At 38.8% G+C, this 27335-nt stretch overlaps 1 pseudogene; it reads right to left on the bottom strand.

Moving 5' to 3' along the window:
• Nucleotides 1-20524: 20524 nt before the first annotated feature.
• On the bottom strand, nt 20525-21363 carry LOC147361348 (polypeptide N-acetylgalactosaminyltransferase 11 pseudogene; annotated as a pseudogene).
• Between the last annotated feature and the right edge of the window lie 5972 nt (nt 21364-27335).

Below are 27335 nucleotides of genomic sequence, written 5' to 3'. Positions count from 1 at the left end.
GTTCGTGATACATTTCAAGTACACAGAGAAGTACAGAAAGAATACTGAAAATGGTGGCTAAAACCTGGCTTTTAATCATAGTAATGTGACTTGGGCATTTGAGGAACTAAAAGGCCATTTAATCTTCATCTAATACATGAAATTTTCTATGTCAAAGAAGTAGGATTTAAACTTGAAAACCGCTAAAGAAAGAGGATTTCCTCTCTCATGCTCGGAAAAGAAAAGTTTTTTTAAATATACTTTTTTACTTATAATGGAGTGATATTTGACTCTCTTAAACATGTATCTATTAATAACAATCCTTTGAATGCATAACAAGGGTTAAATCCTAGTCTTCTATAAGAAGTTTCTCTCTTCTACTCTTCCATCCTCCTCCCCTTCCAACCGTGCATTCATATCACACCAAATCATTCTGTTTCCTAAGTGTAGGGTTAAGTTGAGTTGCTATTTAGGTGAATAACAGGGTGCTGTCTCTCCTCTGCCACTCCCTTCCAGGAGAGAGAATGTTAATTTGAAATCTGTCTCACTAGGGTATTTTCCAGACTTTCACTGAGTCAGACAGCTCATGAGAAAGTGGAATCAATTGCTGTGAACATAATAGGAACCATAGCAAGTCATGAGTCTTCAGGTGCATAGCTGCAGAGCTGTATTGCAAAGCCAAGGCCTTCCAATCTCTTCGTGTCTGCAGGGATGAACTTAGTTTCTGGTGAGATCAGAAAGTGGTATTTCATATTTTGCATATCTGCAGTGACTCTGACTGCAGATATAATCTGAGTGAACTGAATTCAAGAACATTCTAATGGATTAGGATTTCTACTCTGACATCAATCCCAGGCACTTCCTGGTGCCTGTATTCAGCCATCTTTCTCCTGTGCCAACTCCCAAGTCTTCAGCTACTCTCAAAATGTAAGGAATGGGGCTACTGAGGCCTCCATTAACTGATAGATCAAAAATCTCTCTCACACACATGCCCTTTTCCCTATCTCCTTCTGAGTTTTAGCCTTTTCTCTTTTTAGAAACTTATATATGAGTGTGTGAGACATTCAGTAAACTCAAGCTATATACTCACTGTCAAGGGCAAACATTCACCGTATGCAAATTTAGGAAAGTTACTTAATTTCTCTTCTATTTCAGCTTTATTATCAATAAAATAAGAATAATAGCTTACTTTCATAGTTGCTATAAGATTAAAAGGCATAGTTGTAAAATATTTAAAATATTACATGACACAAAATATGTGCGTTGATCCTGATGTCTTCAGCGTACCTGCAACAGTCCATAAACTTCCCCATTTTTATCCTGATCACAAAAGAAACTTTGATGCTACCCACACAGCAAAGGTGTGAGACCTGAATCTTCAGATGGACACCTGATTCCATTCTGGGAGTCCTGGTCTTGCCTTCCAGTTGTTGGGTGACTGAGCTGTTCCTCTTTTCTTGGTATCTTCCTGGTTTGGGCACCAGAAGTTTGGGCATCCAGAGCATCTCTTCAGTCTCAGGGAGACTGGGATGGTTAGTAAACCGACACTTTACCTACCACCCCATCTAGTTTCCTGAACCCACTCACATCCTCATTTCAATGATCTGTAGGGACTCAAAATTAGTTTAGATTAAAGGACAGCCATCTGGTATCTTAATGGCCAGTGCAGAGAAAAGACTCAAGGTTAACCTCACAGAGGGCATACTGCTACATTCACAAATGTCCTTCACACATTTGCATAGAGTTCTCAGTCCCTCCCTCCCATTGTGCATTCAATGGTTTCAGTGTTAGTTTCTGATGACTGCTGTTTCTTCCTTAATTATGGCATTCTGTGCTTTTAATCGGAGAAGGCAATGGCACCCCACTCCAGTACTCTTGCCTGGAGAATCCCATGGACGGAGGAGCCTGGTGGGCTGTAGTCCATGGGTCGCTAAGAGTCGCGCATGACTTTCACTTTTCACTTTCATGCATTGGAGAAAGCAATGGCACCCGACTCCAGTACTCTTGCCTGGAGAATCCCAGGGATGGCGGAGACTGGTGGGCTGCCATCTATGGGGTCACGCAGAGTCCAACATGACTGAAGTGACTTAGCAGCAGCAGCTTTTAATAGCCTATTCTAAAAATGAACTTCTAATTTTTTTTTTTTTTTTAGTGAGCTTGTCCCCCTTTTGAACAATGAGGCTAGAGTTGGGTGTAGCCTCATGTTGACTCCTCTGTGGTTTCTAGCAGAGCTTATTAACTTAAGCTGCTGAAACTCAAAGTGTTTTGAAAAGTATACAAGCCACACACTTGAACTCAGAGCAACTAGATTTCTTTTTTAATCTTTTTACTTACATTAAGCTCCAATTTCTTCTTCTCAGCATTCATTTTACCCTTCCTAGTTGTGAGTTCATTTTTGTAAGAAATTGATAATTACCAATATTACTGGGTGCCTATTACAAGCTAACATCTGTGATCAGCACCTCCTTTAATACTCAAAATGACTCAATGGGTAAATAACATCCACAGTTTCAAACTGGGAAGGAAATATTCAGATGAGGATAGGTACAGTGCCTAGGATTATGCAGTTGGAAATTTGAGTTTAGGTTTTTCAGACCTCAAAGCATCTGCTCATTCTTAACCACTAATAGAAGAAAAATGTAATTGAGCCATTTCTGCCCTGTAAATATTGGGCCATGCATTTGGTGGTTACATCTTGCATTCTTATTAATTTGACAGAATACCCATTTGGAAGCACTTTTCCATAATTATTTTGAAAAAGTTTATGTAGAAGTTTAAGTGTATCAACTTTGAAGCAACTTTTTAATCTTTCAGAATTCCTTATTTAATTACGTCCTAATTCGAGGTCGTTTGACTCTTGAAAAGGTTGCTACATGAATATTCAGATAGCTTAAGTATTAACACACTTATCTATATATGTACAAATATCATAAATACATATATATTCATCAGAATACATGCATTTTAAATGCATTTAAGACCATTTATATTTATGTAAATAAAAAACCTTGATCAACATACATTGAGTCACACTGAAATTAAGAAGTATAGACCAAAGAAAACATAATTTTAGGTATAAAAGAGTCATGATCAATATTTTTTCTGTTTAAAAATGCAAATCATGGGGATCAATACTTCCAGAAATGGTGTGAATATAAAGTGACTTTTTAAAATTCCCAAAATTTCTTATACAATTTCTCCTAAATCTTGTCCTGTTAACTGAAATTTAGCCTAATCAAGCCCAAACAGCTGAGCACCTTCTGTTGGAACAGAAGTTGAAGAGAGAGTCACCAAAGGTAAGTGAAGCTGATGAGAACCAAGCCAACAGCTCATCCTGAGATGGGAATGCCAGCCAGTCTACAGAGTGGACACTGGTGTGGAGAGCATTAGTGTGCTCCTTCCCATCAGGAGAGAGTTTCTCTCCTTTACCCGTCAGCCCTTCTCAATTCTGAGTTTCATTTACACGTGATTCACATCTTTGACTTTATGAATCTTCTTTGTCATGTCCTAAAATTCTGTAACTGATTTCCTCTTTTCACCAATATAACATTTGATGTGTCTACTGCTTGGACTATGAAGAACCTTTATTTACTCACAATATACTTGCCTTCCCCCATATTGATAATTATTTTAAAATCTTAAAAAATATCCTCCAGAATCCAAGAGTCAAACCTTTTTGTACAAGTAATAATTTCCCCCTCTAACACAGTCCTGTTTACAAATATGTGATACCCTTCTATCCTCTTTAAGCACTCTCTTCATCTGGGCTATGCCTCAGTGCACCATTCTTTTATTCTGTCTTATCTATAGACAAGTTATAAAAGGAGTTTTCTTCACTGCATCACTATCCATTTTTTTTGCTTATTTATTGTTATTAATGTCTATTTGATGGAAAGGGTCATTTAGAATTATGGTGGATGATTTATTAGGGTGTATACTGGGTACTGACATTAATGGTAAATATTCTGTTCTACAATTGCATTTTCTAAGTGCTACCACTACTGTGGTAAGCAGCATCAACCTCAACTAATAGGAAATGAATGAATAAATATAGTGATTTCCCCCAAAGTTATTTCCCAACTTAAATTTGGACATCTTATGATGTCCAAATTGTGTCTGCTTTTTTTGAGAAACGATGTCTATAATTTTTTCCCCAAAATGATAGTTTTGACCTACTAACAGACAAGATTCAAGTTTGATTAGGTTTTGTTGTTGTTGTTGTTGTTATTTATATTCTGCTAAAATTCTTAAATGAACTGAGTTCTCTGTACCACAGATAATTCAGAGTGGCATACCTTACTTCCCAATGACACAGTTAAAACAGTAACATGGAATAACATGGGCAGAAGTAAACTTACTCATTGAGTTTACTTACTTTCAGAATGCTTGCTTTAGTTATGTCGAAACAAACAAAAGACCTCTCAAAATGGAAATATCTTGCCTTTTCTTAAATATTTTCCTGCTTTCATGAACTTGATTTATTTATGTCTGGTTGACCATCACTTTGGATTCAGTTCAGTCGCTCAGTCGTGTCGGACACTTTGCGACCCCATGAATTGCAGCAAGCCAGGCCTCCTTGTCCATCACCAACTCCCGGAGTCCACCCAAACTCATGTGCATCAAGTCGGTGATGCCATCCAGCCATCTCATCCTCTGTACTTTGGATTACTTTAACTTAATTCTCTTACCTAAGAAATAAGGAACCAAAAAGTATTATGTCCCTCACTTCACAATGTGTGGCTAAAATAAGAAAACTTGTTTAAAAAATCCTGTCATCATACTCTTATGTATATGGAAATAAGCTATGTTTTGAACTTGTGTTATATTCAGTGTTCCATCTATGAGAGGTCGATACATCTCAACATTTTTTGAATTTAAGTGTTCCATGTGTAATATTTTCCTCCGGGTGTCAGAGCAAGTGACCACGAACTAGGTGGCTTAAAACAACAGAAATGTATTCTTTCACAGTCCGGGGGCCCAGAAATCCAAACTCTAAGGAAGAAACTGTTCCTTGCTTCTCTCCTAGCTTTGGGTGATTTCCAGAAGTCTTTACTGTGCTTTGGTTTGTAGATACAACACTCTGATCTCTGCCTCCCATCTTCATATAGCCTCCTTCCCTGTATGTCTTCATCTGACCTTTATATTAGGACTTTAGGCACTGGATTTAGGGTCTGCCCTAATCCGATACTGAACTGCCTAGGGCTTTCCAGGTGGCACAGTTCTAAAGAATCCACCTGCTAATGCAGGGGACACAGGTTTGATCTTTGATCCAGGAAGATCCCACATGCCGGGGGGGAACTAAGCCCGAGTGCTGCAATTACTGAGGCCACATTCTAGAGCCCACGCTCCACAGAGGAGCCACCGGAAAGAAAAGCCTGCACACAGCAGCTAGAGAGAAGCCCCCACTCTCTGCAACTAGAGAAAGCCCACGCAACAACAACAGCCAAAAATTTAAAAAAAATTAATTTTTTAAAAGAGCCAACACTTTGTTGCCATCCTCTCTTACATTTCCCCTGACACAGCTAATTAAAATGCATATTAAAATGGACTTTGTATATTAAATTGGAATCTCCATTAGCCTGGGGAAAAGACATGTGATGTGACACATCTCATGAATGAGACAATGGCATTATTCCTTTAAGACACTGAGGTTGGAATTTTTCTTTTCCACTCAACCATCATGATTGTGGTATAAAAAGTTAGTACTGCATCAGTGGAGGTCTCTTAACAGGCAACTGAAAATATGCAGCACTGGCTTTGAGGCTGGGTATTTTTGTAGCAAGGTTTCTTTTTGTTTTGTTTTTTTTTGCCCTTTTTTTTTTTTTTTTTTAATTAGAACCTATAAGGATCGTGATGCAATGAAGAGGTGAAAAACCAATGCTAGTAGCCTGAATTTGTTCCTGTTGGTTGCACTTGCCAGGATAATGCAACAAAGATGAGCTCAGAAAAGAACTGTTTTGGAAGCAGAACTTAAGGAAAATAGAATACAGAGTGGAATGACTGTCTGGGTTGGAAGTTTAATTTGTACTCATCTCCACTTAATATACAGAACTGACAAAGCAGCTGAATAAAAACGGCCAATTAAAATTCATGCTTAAAGACCAGTATCAGAGTATAGTTACTACAATTTTAAAAACTCTTAATGGGTATCATTTTCCCAGAAAATTCTTTCAGTTAGAAAAATATGGTTTAGGAAAAAGAAAAAAAAAATGTCATCTCTCTCTTATGAAAGCATGATAGGCTTAAAGTTAGCCACATTAAATCTAGCGATAGAGGCATAGTTTCAGAAGATTGGTGTGTCTGTTGACACACGAGACTCAGAAGAATCTAGTAAATAAATTGATTAACATTTTGAGAAACTGTATGAATCAACAAACCATGGACCTAAGATAACTGTTTTTTTTAGACTTAAAAGTTTGACCACCAAATTCTATGGACAGGAAACAGGCAGAGATGATCAGCTAAAACAAAGTTCATATAATACCAATAAAATACCTAAGCTTTCTAAGGTAAGGTAAAAATTAAATTACCCTAAGAAATTATCAATCAATTTTAACTATAAATAAAAATGTATCACTGTCTTTTCCAATAAGAAAATGCATAGTATTTTCTGAGAGTTACTAGTAATCTGCAATTTATATATATTTTTCTACCTATGCTTCCTTGTAACTGGAAAAGCAATTAAGATAATAAGGGGCGTAGAATCAAACCTCTGCTGAAATTTAAATCTTTGTATTTTTGGATCACTTGCTACAAGATACAGTATGGGAGAAGCTTCAGATGTCTTTCAAGATGCATATTTAGGAGAAGTTTATGAAAGGAATTTTTATTCCAATGTTTTATTAACTGAAGATTAAAGCAGTGTTTTCCATTTTCTAGTTAATGTTTTCTACTGTAAAACAGTGCTTCTCTTCAAAGCATGCTCCTATTTTAGCAGCAGGTACATTAGAATATTTCGGGTAGGGACATTTACGTAAACATACCCACAACGCAAACTTGAATGTGTCTTTTCATCTTGCTAAGTCTGACTGAATCAGGCTGTGACTCACTCTTCCTCACAGCAGTAGACAGAGTAAGAAAACAGAAGACAAACACACAAAGCTTTATATCGTATTGTAAATAAAATCAGGTAAATCCGATCTTACAACAATGCATACCAAAGACGCAGTGCTAGCTACTCTAGAAAGAGAAACCAATTCGTAATAAAACAGAAAGCCATGAAAGAAACAAACCTCAAAGAAATAAAAAACAAAATATGGTGTATTGTTTAAATAAAAAAAATCTGTTCAGACTGCATTTTTGGATGTTCAGAAAACAAGTGAACTAAACACAAGTTACATGTTCTCTTGTCAAAACAGCGGTATGAAATCCATCACTATTAAATGGGCACCTTGTGCCTGCGACTGCACTTCCGTGAGACTAATAACTGTGAAGAGTGCCTTCTGACATGATTTTAAGCTAGAATGCGTGATGAGACTGTTATGTCAATTATGAGTAGCTTATAAAGCAACAAATTACTTAGCCATAGGCATGGAAACACATTTGAAAAGCATGTTCAAGAGTTTAAAATATGCTTAAAAATGGATCCAGAAAAAATTCAGAACAAGTTTCAAGTGTCTGCAGAACGGAAAAGCAGACTATGTTTAAAATTCCTTACATTTTAAAAGATATTCCTAATGTGTTTTGCCTATAAAAGTATATATATCTCAATATAAAGTTACACATTATATATTATTAATATCATGTGCCTTACCTTAATGTCTCTTTCTATTCAGTTTTTGTCACAAAATAATGAAATTGTGAAATTGCTCATACATTAAAAAAAATAGAATCAGAGATTATATATATATAATATATATGAATGTATATATACTATACATATGTATATGTATATATTTTAGATTCTTTACCATTGTAGGTTATTGCAAAATACTGAGTGTAGTTGCCTGTGCTATACAGTAGATTGCATGTTTGGTATCGATTTATATATATGAGTGTGTACATTTTAATCCCAAACTCTTAATTTATCACTTCCCTCCTCCTTTCTCTTTTGGGAGCCTTAAATTTGTTTCCTATGTCTGTCAGTCTATTTCTTTCTTGTAAATAAATTCAATTGTATCTTTTATTTTTTAGATTCCTCGTATAAGCAATATCATATGATATTTGTCTTATTCTGGCTTACTCCATTTAGTATAATAATCTCTAGGCCCATTCATGTTGCTGCAAATGGCATTATTTTATTCCTTTTAATGTCTGGATAATATTCTGTTATGTATATATAGCCCATCATTTTTATCCATTCATTTGTTGATGGACATTTAGGTTGCTTCCCAGCGTGTCTTGGTTGTAAATAATGCAGCTATGAACACTAGGGGACATACATCTTTTCAACTTATAGTTTTCTCCAGACACATGCCCAGGAGTGGGATCTTTGGATCATATGGTAATTATTTTTAGTACTTCAGAGAATCTCCCTACCATTCTCCATGTTGACTGTGAAGAAGCACAAGCTGGAATCAAGACTGCCGGAAGAAATACCAATAACCTCAGATATGCAGATGACACCACCCTTATGGCAGAAAGTGAAGAGGAACTAAAAAGCCTCTTGTTGAAAGTGAAAGAGGACAGTGAAAAAGTTGGCTTAAAGCTCAACATTCAGAAAACGAAGATCATGGCATCTGGTCCCATCACTTCATGGGAAATAGATGGGAAACAGTGGAAACAGTATCAGACTTTATTTTGGGGGGCTCCAGAATCACTGCAGATGTGATTTCATGGTGACTGCAGCCATGAAATTAAAAGACGCTTACTCCTTGGAAGGAAAGTTATGACCAACCTAGATAGCATATTGAAAAGCAGAGCCATTACTTTGCCAACAAATGTCCATCTAGTCAAGGCTATGGTTTTTCCAGTGGTCATATATAGAGGTGAGAGTTGGACTGTGAAGAAAGCTGAGCACTGAGGAATTGATGCTTTTGAACTGTGGTGTTGGAGAAGACTCTTGAGAGTCCCTTGGACTGCAAAGAGATCCAACCAGTCCATCCTAAAAGAGATCAGTCCTGGGTGTTCTTTGGAAGGACTGATGCTGAAGCTGAAACTCCAGTACTTTGGCCACCTCATGTGAAGAGTTGACTCATTGGAAAAGTCTCTGATGCTGGGAGGGATTGGAGGCAGGAGGAGAAGGGGACAACAGAGGATGAGATGGCTGGATGGCATCACCGACTTGATGCACATGAGTTGAGTGAACACCGGGAGTTGTTGATGGACAGGGAGTTTTGCTTTGTTTTGTTTTGCAAAACATGAAAGTGAAAACTGTAAGTGAAGTTGCTCAGTCATGTCCGATGGTAAAGCTGCATGACATGCCTAGGTTTGCTCACTTCAGGGATTTGGACTCAGCACTTTCATACATTGGAGAAGGAAATGGAAACCCACTCCAGTGTTCTTACCTGGAGAATCCCAGGGACGGGGGAGCCTGGTGGGCTGCTGTCTCTGGGGTCGAACAGAGTCAGACATGACTGAAGCGACTTAGCAGCAGCAGTAGCAACAGCAACATATTGAGGGAGAAGGCAATGGAAACCCACTCCAGTACTCTTGCCTGGAAAATCCCATCAACAGAGGAGCATGGTGGGCTGCAGTCCATGGGGTCACTGGGAGTCAGACACGACTGAGCGACTTCACTTTCACTTTTCACTTTCATGCATTGGAGAAGGAAATGGCAACCCACTCCAGTGTTCTTTCCTGAAGAATCCCAGGGATGGGGGAGCCTGATGGGCTGCCGTCTCTGGGGTCGCGCAGAGTCAGACACGACTGAAGCAACTTAGCAGCAGCAGCAGCAGCAAAAGCAGCAGCATATCGAGGGTAAAGAACAGAATGAGATCAGGAATGATCACATATCTACTTGATCAACTGGGTGCAGTGACATGGGGAGAGTGAGCAGGCATGTGAGGAAAACCTGATTTTCGGTTTGGACATACTGAGTTGAGGTGTCCGTGGGACATGTCAGTGGACATGTTCTGTGAACAGTTGGATATGTGGGTCTGAAGCTCAAAGGGAGATATTGGTGAAATAGAGTTGGAGGGAGAAATTGATCAGAGAAACAATTCAAAGATTAATGAAAGTAACTAAAATAATAAGTGGGGCTTCCCTGGTGGTTCAGTAGTTTAAAAAAAATACCACAATATGCCTGCCAATGCAGTTCACAAATATCTGAAGGGTTAGAAAGATCCCTTGGAGAAGGAAATGGCAACCCACTCCAGTATTCTTGCCTGGGAAATCCCATGGACAGAGGAGCCTAGCAGGCTACAGACTATGGGGTCACAAAAGAGTTGGACATGACTTAGCAGCTAAACAACAACAAAAATAATGAAGGGAAAGGATAATAGTGATGAGGATTCAGATGAGAGGAGGCATTTAAGAGCTATTAATGATGTGAAATATGCAGGATGTTATTGGAGAGAGAAACATTTCTAGAGGGAGAGGGGAAATACTCCCTTTTATCTTTGAAGAGATTTGAGCATATATGTACACTTGGAGAAAAGAGCCAATAAAGAGGAACAAATTAAAAACAAAGCTGAGTGCAATCCATGAGAATTAAGGGACTCAGATACAGAAAACAGGTTTGTTGTAGAGAATAATTATGAACCAATGAGACATCCTTGATACCAAAATGATTTCTTAAACTAAGACGTAGCAAGGATTTGCTAACTGACAGTATATAAATAAAAGATGGCAGGCACCCTCAAGAAGATTGTATCTTCATGTGCAAAATCAAAAACCATCCCATTTTTCTCTTTAGCTGTGTTTAGTTGGAACCTTTAGCAGCATCATTTAATGGCAGAGATGAAGGGTGATATTGTGAGGGTTGGAAAAAAAATTGCAACAGGGAAAAATGCTTAAATAGTATAAATACCTGTATAAATCTTTCTAATAGCTTTTCTAAAAGCTAGACTGGATGTATTTTATCACATATTCCTGGGCAACTAGAGGGTTTAACACCAGAAGTAGAGCTGGACTGCCCTTGGTACTCAGAACTTTATTTGGGAAATTTACAGAGATCACCCGGGGCACGGAAGTGGGGCACACGTGCTAGTTTCAAACATCTCCTGTGAAGAAAGAGAAGGAAAATATTTAGGTGAAAATTAGGACACGTTTGAAGGTGTGGGATTTCAGAATGAGAAAGGGGGGTGGGATCTGATGGTGTCTAATTTCTCTATAAGGTAAGAGCTAAGGTTAATTGCTGAGAATAAGGGAGGCAGGGCGTGAATAATAAGGTTGGTGAGTTCTTAAAGTAGCTCATGGGGGTCAAAGAAAGTTGACATAGTGAACATTGCAGAGCAGTTTTTGAAGACCTTGTAGTAATTCCTTACTGTATTTTATCAGGACTGTAGTAGCACAGGAAACTATGCTCAATATTTTGTAATAATCTATAAGGGAAAAATTCAAAACATATAGGAATGTGTATTTGTAACTGAGTCACTCTGCTGTACACCTGCAACTGCACATTTAAATCAACTATACTTCAATTTAAAAAAAAATGAAAAAATATAATAAATTCTTAGAAGAAACATAGTTGTTGTTTGCTAATACAGTATTGATCAAGGCTTTTTGTCATTTACATAATTGTTCAGAGATAACAGCTCAGGAAATGATTAAGAAAAATACAAGGCTTCCCTGGTGGTACAGTGGATAAGAATCCACCTGCCAGTGCAGGGGCCATGGGTTCAATCCCTGATCCGGGAAGTTTCCACACGCTGCTGAGCAGCTGAGTCCATGCACGACTCTGAGGCCACGCCCAGGGCCCACAGGCTCCTGAACTCACACACCGAGAGCGTGTGCTCCACAGCAAAGGGCGCCACCACAGGAAGAAGCCCACTGACCACCAAGGAGAGTAGCCCTGCTCATGGCAACCAGCGAAAGTCCGTGCAGCGCAACGGAGACCCGGTACAACCAAAAATAAATACATCGTTAAAAAGTAAAATGCAGTTTTTTTTTCTGTTGTTTTTGGCTCTTTTCCTTTGTATCTCTCCTTTAAAAATGTTTTCTTTATTTTTTCACTAAATGTTCATTTTTGTTTTTTGATATTTTCCCCAATTTTAATTTTCAGCAAATGGATGCTTTTTTACCCCTTGTAGATTCTACTCTTATTATATTTAAAATTTACATATTTGCCATTTAAAACATCAAATAATACTTCCAGTCCTGTATGGGAAAGCAGTTATCTTCTAGCCTTACCATCCCTACCCTTAGTCCCTTGACAATCAAATACTTCACCTGTTTGAACCGTTGCTTCTGATATTAACCTAGTTAAAGCTGAGACATTAACTTTGCACTTGTAATGCTGCAGGTCAGGATTTAACTCTCTTGAGCCTAGCACTCACAAGTTCATCCCCACCCCTCATCCCCCTGACACAATTCTATGGCATTATTGGTTGCATTAACTTTTTAAAATTAATTTATTTTTTTACTTGAAGGATAGTTGCTTTACAGAATTTTGCTGTTTTCTGTCAAAGCTCAACATGAATCAGCCTTAGGTATACATATATCCCCTCCCTTTTGAACCTCCCTCCCATCTCCTGCCCCATCCCACCCTCTAGGTTGATACAGAGCCCCTGTTTTATTTAGAATTTATAATATGTTGGCTAGGTAACTATTTTTCAGATCATAAAAAGCCTTTTTTCCTTGTCCAACTTTTTTTTAAATCATTAATGCATTAATAACTGCCTACCTACTTCCATGACTGCGTTTTCTACCTACCCTTGCACCAGCTCAGCACCAAATTTATGGTAGAAGCATACATTTCCTCTCAATATGGTAAGTCACCTAGGAATTTGTGTGTTTGTGTGTGAAAGTCACTCAGTCGTGTCCGACTCTTTGTAACCCCCATGGACTGTAGCCCACCAGGCTCCTCTGTCCATGGGATTTTCCAGGCAAGAACACTGGAGTGGGTTGCCATTTCCTTCTCTAGGGGATCTTCCCAACCCAGGGATCAAACCCAGATCTCCGGCATTGCAGGAAGACTGTTTACAGTTTGAGCCACCAGGGAAGCCCCATCTAGGAATTTACTAGTTCTATTTGCATACTTTCATTCTCCTCGTACTTTCCATCTTTCTCTCACGATATATTTTATGCTTTCTATCTCTGACAGTTCTCATTTGGGATTTCTTTCATAGTCAGCTCAAGGACTCTGTCTCTTTCCTGTTAGCTATTTTATTTTTTTAATGAGTTTTTTTTTTTTTGATGTAGATCATTTTAAAAATCCTTATTGAACTTGTTACAATATTCTTTCTGTTTCATGTTTTTTTTTTTTGTTTGTTTGTTTGTTTTGGCTGTGAGTCATATATGATCTTAGCTCCCCATCCAGAAATTGAACTCACACTCCCTGCAATGGAAGGTGAAGAGTTAACTGCTGGACCACCAGGGGAGTCCCTAGCTATTCTATTTTGGATGCTATCAATTACACCTTCTTTTGGAACATAAGCTATAGCTGTAATGAGGCAAAAATTGCACTGGACAAATTTGAACAGGCAAGGAAGACTTAATTCATGGCTATTATAACAGGGGAGTAAGACCAGAACTCTGAGTTCAATGCTGCTGAAACCAAAGGATGGCGAGTTTTTAAGAGATGGGATGCAGGAAACATAGGCCGTCTGTGTTTGCTATTGGCTTTTCCAAAATAAAGTAATTTCTCATACTTTTAATACAGGAGGTAATTTTGCAACTTGGAGGATGGTGCCTGCCAAAGTTAGGCTCTAACTCTGCCAAGGAAATGGGAGATAAGACCATGATCTTCCTTGGTGATGGCATTACAAAGGGATGGCTCCCAAGTCCCAGAGAAAGATATGCCTGATTTGTAAATCTGCCCAGGTCTTATAGAAAGATTTACATCCCAAAGGAGCAGAGAAATAATTTATAATTCTAAGCCTTCTAAAGTAAATGCTCGAAGAAAAGGAAGCCAGAGACCGGGAGTTAGGAAGAAACTTGTCTGAGTTTTAGTGCTGCCAAGGGGAATGTTAAGGTCTTCTAGGTCAGCTGCTTTAAGAAGGTACTTGGCTGGTCTTTTGAAATATTTTCAAAACTTTTTTAAAATATTGTGTTTCTTACACTTGAGTAACTGTTCATTTTGATAAAGAATTTTAGATTGACAGTCATCTTTCCTCATATTTTAAAAGGCATTGTTCCAGTACCTTCTAGCTGCAATGCAGGAACTAAAAAATTGGATGCTATTCTTATTTTGGATTCTTAATATAGCACACATTTTTTTCTCAATGTAAGATCATAGTCTTTTTTTCCTCCTATAAATTATCTCTAATTGAAAATTATAGTGAATTAACTAAACCTGGGCTACTAATGAAAGGACAGAGAAAAGATCATCAGTTTTTATAAATTAAGTTTTTTAAAAATAAAAATAATTACTATACTGTATTGGTAGGAGAAACTTAAATTGTGGTTGTCGTGGTTGAAATAGGTATAATTCTAGTGAGTGAAAAAAAAAAATGCAAGCCCATCATGAGTAAAAAAGTTACTACTTGAAAATCAATAATTACTCTCTGCAGATCGATTAGCATATTATTAGCTAGACTAAAAGTCATATTAAGACAAGAGAACTATATTCAATATTCTGTGATAAATCATAACAGAAAAAATATTTTCAAAAATAATGCTTATATATGTATAACTGAATCACTTTGTTGTATAGCAAAAATTAATGCAACACTGAAAATCAACTATACTTCAATACAAAACTGATAAAAAAGAGAAGAAGGCTGATTTAACAGTTATTGCAACATGAGCAGTGCCACCAATTTGATTCATTTATGCTCACATCACTTTTAGATACTTCCTATGAGTCCACTGTTTTCAATGTAGAAATTCAACATGAAGGCAAAATTTGGTTTCTAGACATGAACTATCAGGAAGCAAATTTTAAAATTCCTTCCTGTCTACTCCTCTGGTGATCATTCTGCTCTCGTGTACAAAATCACATACAGCATTCTGGGTTTTACTCTTGACTCTGGCAGAAGAGTTGAGGAGATCACTCATCACGCATTGCCCGCCTGGTGAAAGCTGACTGCGTGACATCATTCTCTCCACGGCTGGGGAGGGGAACACCTTGCTTGTCACAGGCTATTGAAAATCATCAGCTTTCATCAGTGGATCCTGACAATGCAGAGGAATGATTCACCTGAAGGGAGCAGAGGGCATAGCACTTCAAAAGTGATCTCTAAAGACTGATTATTTCTTGTCCTTGACACCCTGCCAAGGGCTAGATACATCGAACATTTGGGATGTAATGGAGCCACAAATCACCAGTTGCCTGGAGTCTCCCTGGGCCTACCAGAGGATAGCATGCTTGACTTTAGTTCAGTTTTTATTACATGCTGTGAACTTTTGACGGCTCTGATATGCTTTGTCATTGATTTGTCAAGATTGGACTCTGACAAGGTGTCTGACCTGATCGAAATCAAGAATGCTCTACTGGATCTTGTAGAAATAATGGGAAAACTTCTGTCATAGGACCCTGGGCAATGGAATACATTTCATTATGATGCCACTGAAACAACACAGAGAGTTATTCTAAGAGCATTTTAGTTAGAGTGAAGGGGTGTACCTTGGACTGAAAAATGTATAATTTAATCATATACTGTAAAAATTCAAAAGACATAAAGGCGCACATTATACATTTTGTTAAGGGCTAAATTGTGTGGTAGAAATTTGTGCATCCAATACCTATTGCTAAGTAACATTTTGTTGTTTTACTGCAGTTGATGTAAATGATTTTTTTGGTACAAAAGAGAAATCACAAAAGACTTGTTATCAACAGAGAGATAAGCTCTGCTTTTGTTATTCCAGTATTCAAAGGGCTCACTCGATAACATTTGAAAATCTTTTATGACTAACTCATGAAATGCAGTTTCAGACAAGACAGTCTCGCTCCTAAGAAGACTATCGATGATAGTGGTTTACCCTGTGGAGAAAGGATTGTGGATCAAAATGTTTTTTTCTTCTTCAAAGATATTTCCGACTCAGAAAAACTAGTAAACAGGAAGATAAGGGTATTATTTAAGCACCCTAAATCCTAATCAAAGTAGCAGAGTGCTGGTGGAAAGGAGTAGCCCCAAAGCATGCGGCAGGTTGATTTTGTAATTTTTTCAATAGGAGAGTGCCCACTTGTAGATTAAAAGATGCAGTCCAGCACAACCTGGAAAAGTTGATATTTTGAAGAAGTTAAGAAAACAATCACCTTTAGCCCATGGGTTTAGGAATATTGCAAAGCAAATAAAAACAATCTTTCATGCAAAGAGTCCTTTAAAGGTAGGAAGAAAAAACTATGGGGCATAAAATGTCATTTTCTTCAAATCTTATCCCTTTCCTCATGTTTCTCTGTCCTACGTGTGAAATGTTATCAGTGAATGAAAAAACAGAGCCCAACAGTAGTTAAAGTGGTAAAAACAGATTTTATTCAGGAACTATGTGACAAGGGAATAGAGACCTCAGTATCAAATTCAATACAATAACAAGTGGGGATTTATAGTCAGGGAGTGGAAATGGTTGCTTTATGCATGGAGGATTTTTAAAGAGGCATTAAGGGCAAGTCAAGGTATTCAAATATCACCTGGGGGATGGTAGAAGATGAGGAATTTGAGCAGATGTCAAAAGTAAGGCATTCTCTCTAGACTAAAATGTAGCTCAGTCTATAAAAAACCTTCCTGCAATTCAGGAGACCAGGGTTTGATTCCTGGGTTGGGAAGATTCCCTGGAGAAGGAAATGGCAACCCATTCCAGTATTCTTGCCTGGAGAATCCCATGGACAGAGGAGCCTTGCGGGCTACAGTCCATGGGGTTGCAAGAATAAGACACGACTTAGCGACTACACCACCACCATTCTTGTAACACTGTGCCATGCAGGCCCAGAGACGTGGGGACATAGTCACGGTCTAGCCCAGAAGAGGGCCGAAGGTAGCCTGACGTTTGGTCAAGGAGAGTCTTCATCAGTGGGAAAAGGCATTTCCACTTTGGCACTAAGTCCATGGTGCACATCAATCGCAACCCTTTTCTTTGCTATTTTTCGTGTTATAAAGTATTATTCTGAAGTTAATTTATACTCACCAAAGCTCTCTGATACCTATGATTATTGTTTATGAAGATCTAGTATCATTTTGGAGAAAACTATATTTCATCTAAAGTATACACTTAATATTTGAAGCAGTTAAGAACCGATTACAAGTTTTTGGAGAAGTGCATGAGTGGAGTCAAAGTGACTCCAAAATGGCTTTGGAGTCAAAATTTCCAATCTTGATTCTATTATTTGTTAAGTTATTCTATTATTTGTTAGCTATATAAACTTGGACACATTACTTATATATCATCTATTCTTCAATTCCTTAATATTTAATATGGAAATCATATATCTATAAGAATGCTGAGGATGGTATAAAATATGTAAAGATTTTAGCGGGCTGGTGCCTCAGCGTATAAGAGCTTAATTAATGTTGGCAATATTCAAAACAAAGATAAAGAGATTTGTTTAAATAATTTTACTTAACTTGGAAAAAAAGAAAAACAAGCTTTTTAGAATTGAATAAAACTCTTTAAAATTCTGGACTCTGAATCCTGTTATTTCAGAATGCCCTCTCTGTCAATTGTGGTTTTAAATCTGTTATTTATACTTGTGCAGCTTCTCAATGTGATAAATTATTCAGAAATATACAATGTCTGTACTTACTTTAGGTTTAGAGGAGATAAGGTAATAGAGTATCTGAATTTAAATGCAAAATATCAGTCTTGGTCCAGAAATAATGATTATAAGTATTTATGGAAACAAAGGAAGCAAGACATATACAGACGTAAAAGATCTGCTAAGTTAACTAGTAGTCTACTTGCCTTTGCTAAACACAAATATAAGTGTGTGTGTCTTTTAGAGGCTTTTGATTCTAATTTTAATTTGCCCATGAAATTGAGTTTTTTGTTTCCCTTGGGAAGCGGTTTGCTGCACAGTTCTTAATATTTAACATTCAGAGATGTTCATCCATCACACTCAAAACATTCACCTGTATTCAGCTTTACTTTCCTTGTTTTCAAATCTGATTTAGTCCATATTTTTTAGCATAATCTACTGCCATACCCATGCCACAACGCGTTTTTCTGAATTGGCAATGAGGAAACATCATATTATAGTGTTATGTCATTAGAGGATGACAGTCATGTTCATTTAAAACACAGTTACAGTCAGTGACCCATGCTATTGCATTTTTAAAATATGATCAATGATGTTAAAGAACATGCTGTATTTCTGATTTATGTTTACCTAATGTTCTTATTCAATCTTAGCGCATTTGTTGTTCAAATCCAAAGTTATGTGATCAACATTCAGAGGTTCTTTGGCATACTTTAACACAGAACCACATGCTGAACACTGCTAAAATAAATCTTAACTTTTGGCATAAACCAATAATTTGAATTAAAAATAATTACTATCACCTACTCTGTGTGTGGGAGTTTCCCAGGTGGCACTAGTGGTAAAAAACCTGCCAGCCAGTACAGGAGACACAAGAGATGCAGGTTCGATCCCTGGGTTGGGAAGATTCCCTAGAGAAGGGCATGGCAACTCACTCAGTATTTTTGCCTGGAGAATCCCGAGGACAGAGGAGCCTGGCGGACTAAAGTTCATAGGGTCACAAAGAGTCAGACATGACTGAAGCAATTTAGCACGCACTCTGTGTAAGGCTACGTATTCTATTATCATCACTTTATACTATTCCACACGGTAGAAACTGACTACAGTTTTTATGGAGAAAACCAGACTCGACCAACCTTGACAAGGGAAGGTACAGAAGATTCCGACACAATGATCAGTGGGGCTTGCAGGGGTCTGTCCTTTGGATTTCTAAGAGAACAAATGCCACCGAGTTGTAGCGGAAATGGAAATAAGATGGTTTTTCCAGCTTAGAATAGGAGTAACTTTTAAAATTCTTTAATGACTACCTTTTTCCAGTGTAGCATTAACCAGCAGTGAGCAATTCATGACAAATTGACATTAAAAAACAATCCTCATTATGTTAACCTTGCTTCATCTATTGTTTGTTAGAAGAATATTCTCAAAGTTTGGTGGAGACAGAGGTGGAAAAGAAAACATAAAGAAACGGAATTCATTCAAAATACATATTAGCATTGGAAAAAGTTCTTAATTTTATTTTCTAATTTTACTGCAAATTAGGAGCCAAATTGGGAACCAAAATGAAATGACTTAGTCACAGCCACACATAATGCTTTCTAAATCAATTTCTCATTACACTGCAAATTTATACAAAGTGTGCATTCTTATTTCATTTGATCTTGTAGTGTAAAGTCTTCCTACCAGATTAGGAGGACAGAGAGGTCTTTACATTCAGCTTTGATATTGTCTATAGGTGTAAGCCTATTGATGTAATACTCCTCTAAGTGTTAGTCACTCAGCTGGGTCTGACTCTTTGCGACCCCATGGACTGTAGCCCACCAGACTCCTCTGTTTATAGAATTCTCCAGGGAAGAATACTGGTGTGGTTTGCCATTTCCTTCTCCAGTGGATATTCCCCATCTAGGGATTGAACCCAAGTGTCCTACATTGCAGGCAGATTTTTTTAACGTCTGAGCCATTACTATTCTAGATAGTAATATATTCATTTCTTCACAAAAAAAATGTTTTAAATGCTCCACAAAATTTGTACTCTGTCTTTCAGTTTTCCAATTTATCACCTTCCTTGCCAGCTGTGCTCTTCTACATAACCTTGCTACCTTTGGTGAAATCAACATTTACTCCCATCTTATGGGAGTCACCTTTAATTCCTCTCCCTCTTCACTTTGGCTTCTATTGACTGAATTGATCAGCAGCATGATTATCTTTTTATCTCCCTTGGTATACTATACGTTCTTTAGGGAACCAGCTTAGTCTTGTTCATCTTTGAATTCCTAATATATAGCAAACTTTCTTGCACAATAAGTAGATCACTTATGAGTATGAAGCCATAAATGTTTATTTGTTTTGAAGGCAGTTTCACTTATATCCTACTTTCCAAACTACAAATTCCAGCACATACTGTGAAGTAATCAAATCTTGCTTTAGATCATACCCTCCCCAGGTCTCTCCTGATATCCTTTGGTTCTGCTCTTAAAACAGGAGGGCACAATGTTTAAAAGAATGGTATGGCCATAGGACACAGCAAAGACTTGGTTAGAACCAACTAGCTCCAAATGATGGTGTATTCAGCTTCCAGTAGACCCCGAGCCTCATTATATGCTTATCGTCATACATTAACATGCTAAATGATATACCCACCAGTGCCATGACAGTTCTAAGTCTAACCATAAAAGGCCAGAAAGTGACTAGAGGTCATATTCCTGGAAATACCTACCCCTTCCCCAAAAATAATTGGAATAATCCTCCCACTGATTAGCCTATGATTTTACTCAGCCCCCAAAACCTAACCACACCATCTTTCAAAGCTCTCACCTTCTGAGATGGTATACATTCTGTCTGCGAGGTGTGTTTCTCTCTCAATAAATCCACTTCTTACCTATTGTTTTGTTTCCCAATTCTTTCCAATGAAGCAAGAACCTCAAATTCACCAGTAATACCCTGGGCTAAGCAACAGTTTCTTAACTGGTTCTTCTCACACCAATTTCTTAACTGATTGTGTCCACATTCAAATTGTCCTTGTGTTGATATCTGTATTTATGGGTGTATATTATCCAGGTGTCCTTTAAATAATTTACAACTCAGGTTTTTCCTCAGTTCTGCACATTCATTACTTCCCTAGTTGTTGGTCCTCAGATCAGGTCTGAGGGAAAAACAATACTCCTTGTATTTACTTAGCCAAGCAATCACCAACATGAGAGTTATGTGTCCTAAAGTCCTGGCCTTTAGGAAATCCATATGATCACCTTTTTCAAAAGGCATCTCCTACTCCAGAACAAAGGATGATGAAAAACTTACCCCCACACAGTCAGATCCTAAATTATGTATCCAAATACTCTCCTCCCCCAACATCCATGCCACTGCCACCCTGTCCAAGTCCGTGGAATAGTGTCTGTTCAAGGCAAACAACCCTCCAGCCATTGTAAATGATGTTATTGGTGTAGATGATTTTGTCAGTCTTCTGGTCTTCCTAGCTCAGAAAGAGGAATGGGATCCCATTTGAAGTGCATCCACTAGCTGAATCCTTCCTGTCCTATAGGAGACAGTGAACTCTAGGTAAGCATGTCCACACTGATAACATCACTTGCAGGGCAAGCCATGCTCTGCTGATCCTCCTGGATGATCACCAGCAAGGGTTGCAGCCACATTACATTCAACTCACAATGACTGTCCAGAAACACTGGAACTCCTGGACCACTGACTGCTCCAATCATTCTTTCTCCAACCCACCCCTAACACTTACATTTCTTTTTACTTTAATTTCCAGAGAGGTATTTTTGGACACACTCATCTAGCTCTCCCTTCAAATAATCGAAGCCAGTATCATTATCCACAGAGATGATGTCATGCAAATGACGTGCTGGTGTGCTGTGACTCTGTTCCTCATCTTGAACAGGGCCAACAGAGCTTCATCACAGAACCAAATAGCAACACTGGTGGCTCAGTGTCGCTTTGATTAGACAACCCAAGACTGAGAGTTAAGGCTTTTCTTTACATGCGACACTCCTGTGTTGGACAAATCTTGATGGTAGCCTAAGTAGTGACTGACCCGAATAGAAAGGCATGTTTTTGATAGCCTAAGTATCATAATTCCTGATGACTCTCATTAAAAATAATATCTAATCCAGAAGGAAATTTCACAGTTCCTTCTTCTGGATCTATAATATGATTAACTATTACATGGAAATTTTGTTTGCATTAAACTATGATTCTAATATATTGAGATATTGTGGAATGTGAAGTCAAGTGGGCATTAGAAAGCATCACTACAAACAAAGCTAGTGGAGGTGATGGAATTCCAGTTGAGCTACTTCAAATCCTGAAAGATGCTGCTGTGAAAGTGCTGCACTCAATATGCCAGCAAATTTGAAAAACTCAGCAGTGGTCACAGACTGGAAAAGGTCACTTTTCATTCCAATCCCAAAGAAAGGCAATGCCAAATGCTCAAACTACTGCACAATTGCACTCATCTCACACGCTAGTAAAGTAATGCTCAAAATTCTCCAAGCCAGGCTTTAGCAATATGTGAACCGTGAACTCCAGATGTTCAAGCTGGTTTTAGAAAAGGCAGAGGAACCAGAGATCAAATTGCCAACATTTGCTGGATCATCGAAAAAGCAAGAGAGTTCCAGAAAAAACATCTATTTCTGCTTTATTGACTATGCCAAAGCCTTTGACTGTGTGGATCACAATAAACTGTGGAAAATTCTGAAAGAGATGGGAATACCAGACCACCTGACCTGCCTCTTGAGAAATCTGTATGCAGGTCAGGAAGCAACAGTTAGAACTGGACATGGAACAACAGACTGGTTCCAAATAGGAAAAGGAGTATGTCAAGGCTGTATATTGTCACCCTGCTTATTTAACTTATATGCAGAATACATCATGAGAAACGCTGGACTGGAAGAAGCACAAGCTGGAATCAAGATTGCCAGGAGAAATATCAATAACCTCAGATATGCAGATGACACCACCCTTATGGCAGAAAGTGAAGAGGAACTAAAAAGTCTCTTGATGAAGGTGAAAGAGGAGATTGAAAAAGTTGGCTTAAAGCTCAACATTCAGAAAATGAAGATCATGGCATCGAGTCCCATCACTTCATGGGAAATAGATGGGGAAACAGTGGAAACAGTGTCAGACTTTATTTGTTTGGGCTCCAAAATCACTGCTGATGGTGACTGCAGCCATGAAATTAAAAGATGCTTACTCCTTGGAAGAAAAGTTATGACAAACCTAGATAGCATATTGAAAAGCAGAGACATTACTCTGCCAAGAAAGGTCCTTCTAGTTAAGGCTCTGGTTTTTCCAGTGGTCATGTATGGATGTGAGAGTTGGACTGTGAAGAAAGCTGAGTGCCGAAGAATTGATGCTTTTGAACTGTGGTGTTGGAGAAGATTCTTGAGAGTCCCTTGGACTGCAACAAGTCCATTCTGAAGGAGATCAGCCCTGGGAGCTCTTTGGAAGGAATGATGCTAAAGCTGAAACTCCAGTATTTTGGCCACCTCATGTGAAGAGTTGACTCACTGGAAAAGACTCTGATGCTGGGAGGGATTGGGGGCAAGAGGAGAAGGGGACGACAGAGGATGAGATGGCTGGATGGCATCACTGACTCAATGGACATGAGTCTGAGTGAACTCCGGGAGTTGGTGATGGACAGGGAGGCCTGGTGTGCTGCGATTGATGGGGTCGTGAAGAGTCAGACACGACTGAGCCACTGAACTGAACTGATGATTCTAATACCTGACTTAATGTGAAACAGGGATAAGATAGAGTAGGGAGGCTGGATGATCCACAGGCCCAGACTCCTTGATGGATACATTCTTAAACAACTGAGTCACCTCACTGAAGATGAAATAAATGAAAAGTAAAACTGTCCAGGACACAAACATAAAAAGACACCCAACAGAAATATCACGCTTTGATATTTCTCCTTATTGACCTAGCAGAGCTGAAATACCTTTTTCAATTTCCAGGAGCAGAAGTTGCTGCAGCCAGAAGCTCATGCTGGAGGCTGTGTATAGGCCAGAGAGAGTGAGAAACTTGAGGATCCAGCCTCAGGGGGAGAGGTGATGGGTTTTGGGTTTTGTGGGTTTTGCTTCCAGGTTCCCCGTCAGGTCCCCAGGTGAAGATCCTGGAAATATACATTAGTGACTCTCAAGCTAGGACTGTGACTTCCTCCTTCCTCACTGTAGCAGCCATCACAGCTGATTTGGGTCCCGCCAGGCAGCACTCGGAGAAGCCAATGACACCCCACTCCAGGACTCTTGCCTGGAAAATCCCATGGACAGAGGAGCCTGGTAAGCTGCAGTCCATGGAGTCGCTAAGAGTTGGGCACGACTGAGTGACTTCCCTTTCACTTTTCACTTTCATGCATTGGAGAAGGAAATGGCAACCCACTCCAGTATTCTTGCCTGGAGAATCCCAGGGAGGGGGAGTCTGGTGGGCTGCCATCTATGGGGTCGCACAGAGTCGGACACGACTGAAGCGACTTAGCAGCAGCGGCAGGAACATGTCTTGGGGAATAGCAAGCATGAAATTTATACATGTCTGCTCCTTTCTTGATCCCATTTTGATCTGAACCAGGATTATTTGAAATAGTAAAGAGAGAATCAACGTCTACATGGACACTAGAAGATGGAAAAGGAGAAGAAGAAGGAAAAATGAAAAAATAACAGTGTTCCAAAGGTAACGGGCTATCAATTGTTGTGTTTTGTTTTTAAGAAGCTGAAAATCTTCCTTTGAAAGGACTTTGTACAGTTTAGTTTCTGTCTTCCAGCATGGAGACTGGTATTTTCCCTGGGGACAAACAGCTCCTTTGATGCCCACAACTGCATTAATAATATCATTCTTATGCAGAAGTAAGACATTTTGTCTAAGCACAATGCAACTGAGTCCAGATAGAAGATGCTAAATAAACAATTTATTGAACTAAATTAAACAGTAAATTTTTGGTTTGTTTTGAGACTCCTTCGGGCTTCCCTAGTGGCTCAGACGGTAAAGTGTCTGTCTGCAACGCAGGAGACCTGGGTTCGATCCCTGGGTTGGGAAGATCCCCTGGAGAAGGAAATGGCAGCCCACTCCAGTGTTCTCACCTGGAAAATCCCATGGATTGCGGAGCCTGGTAGGCTACCGTCCATGGGATCACAAAGAGTTGGACATGACTGAGCAAGTTCATTTTCAAGACTCCTTTACGATTTTGTGTTGACTGTACAAAGTAGGAATTGAAAAATGTGAAATATTATCTACCTCACAGGACTGTTGGTAGGATAAAGAAAATAATATTTAGAGTGACTTAGTTCATCCTTAGCATACATTAAGAGCTCAGTAAAAGCTTTTATTACTGTTGTTGAACTGTTAGCAGTGGTGGTGGTGGTTGATGGTTTAGTCTCTGAATTCTGTCCGACTCTTGAGACCCCGTGGACTGTAGCCTGCCAGGCTCCTCTGTCCATGGGATTCTCCAGGCAAGAATACTGGAGTGGGTTGCCGTTTCCTTCTCTAGGGGATCTTCCTGACCCAGGAATCAAACCTGCGTCTCTGCATTGCAGGCAGATTCTTTACTGACTGGCTATAAGGGAAGTTTTTATTACTGTTATTGAACTCTTTTCAGTAATAAACACAAATGGCATTTATGTGTATGTGTGTGTGTTTAGATTTCTGTATGTACATTTGTAAGTGTATATGTATTTTTATATACTATAATATTATGTTTTACCTGTATCTCTAAATTCACTTAAAATGATTTCTTTCTTTATTTTTGAAATCTAAATTCATATATATATATTTTAAGACCATGTACATTATTACCACTCAATGTGCTTTTAGGGAATTTTGAAAGAGATATTCTAATCTTTATAGCTTTCAATATTTTTAAAGTGTGGGATTATCCCCTTGAGTGTATGAGAAAAAGCTCGGTTACCAAAACTGAAAGAATGTGTGTCATTTCTACCTACAGCATTGGCACAGGCGAATTTTACAGGAATAGGGAAGATTAACTAGGAACTCAGTGTGATGTAAAGGCATCTGGGAAGCAGTAGGAGATGATACTTGACCTTTTGAGGCTTCTCAGGGGACTGAAGTTAAAGCAACTCCAGGTGGTCTTCAGAATCACTTGACATTTTCACTAAGTAATGGGCCAAACAAGAAAAAGCCAGAGAAAGTGAGAGTTACAATAAAGTTCCATTCACCAATTTATTGAACATATTTATTTAAAGTATCTCTTTGGCTCTACAGTGAGTGTGTCTAAAATGCCTCTCTAAACTCATCACAGCAACCAATGCAGTGCTTGTATGTATCAAAGTCCATCCTCAGGTCTTGTCCTTTGCTGTATTCTTCCAGGATTTCAGTCAATTGCAGAGTTTTTGCAAATTGCACCTGTGTTAATTACTTAAATCCATGTTGCTAACCCCAGTATTTTTCCTGAAATCAAGACCCATATGTTTAACACTTACTTTGTATCTGCATTTGAATGCCTATCAGTATCCAAGACTCAGATTCTCCATTTTTTAATACGAGCATCTCCTATTTGATGCACCGTGTAGTTCGCATCACGGATACAAAGAAGAATACACAATGGAGTCTCTTCCCTGAGGAGCTTGTGACCTAAACCACAGGTCAACAAACTTTTTTTTTTTCCTCTCCCTGAAAAAGACCAAATAAATCCAAGTCACAGGAGAAGCTAGAAAGACTTCCCAATCCACAATGGCAGCACACTGCTTCTCTCTCCATTTGCACTGTACACATACTTCTGTTTCATCACTTACCGCGTTTCATTATACTTGTTTCTTTAACCACTTTAACCACAGGTCAGCAAGTACAGAAGCCAAAGAAATTCAGCACCTACTGGGTCCTGAAGGATAAATACATCACAGATTATTAGGAAACATCTTTTTTATTTGCTTTCCACAAAGCTCTTTTCTAAATTTAAATTTGCCCTGATTAAAGATATCACTACCCTCTTAGATTAGAGGACTAGAAATGTTGAATTCTCTTACACTGCAGCCTACTTGAATAGGCTAGTTGTGGTATCATATAGACAGGGGCTGGTCTAGGCTTTGTAATTTATATGATACAGGGGTTTTATTTAACAAAACAGTTCCAGATTATTCATATAAAATTTGGTGGAGGCCTGGGAGGAGGCTGCAGAAGTGAGGGTCTCAGGCACATAAGCTTTCCAGCAACCTGTGTGTCCACATGCTGCCCTCTGGTTCCACCTTCTTTCTCTGTAGACTTTCATTAAGCTGCGCCTGGATGTCTGTTTTGGCTTCCGTTGGGCTTCCCTTGTGACTCAGATGGTAAAGAATTTGCCTGCTCTTTGGGAGACCCAGGTTCAATCCCTGGCTCTGGAAGATCCCCTGGAGAAGGGTATGGCAACCCACTCCAGTATTCTTGCCTGGAGAATCCCATGGACAGAGGAGCCTGGGGGGTACAGTCTGTGGGGTCACAAAGAGTCAGACATGACTGAGTGACCAACACCATAACACCATTGGTCTTCTAGGGCTGTTATGACAAATGACCACAACTCGGGTGGCTTAAAACAGAGTTTATTCCCTCTTAGTTCAGAACAGAGCTAGAAATCAAAGTGGCACCAGGGTTAGTTCCTTCTGGAAGCCGTGGGGAGGGAGGGGCCATCCCATGTCTCTCTCTTACTCTCTCTCTCTCTATCCTAGCTTCTGGTGGTTGCAGTCAA

This window comes from Bos grunniens, chromosome 12 (assembly GCF_055505025.1).
Source record: "Bos grunniens cultivar Pamir isolate PY7600 chromosome 12, Bosgru_T2T1.0, whole genome shotgun sequence".
Lineage (NCBI taxonomy): Eukaryota > Metazoa > Chordata > Mammalia > Artiodactyla > Bovidae > Bos > Bos grunniens.
Note: the sequence above shows the minus strand (reverse complement) of the source record. Positions and strands in the feature narration are given on the sequence as shown.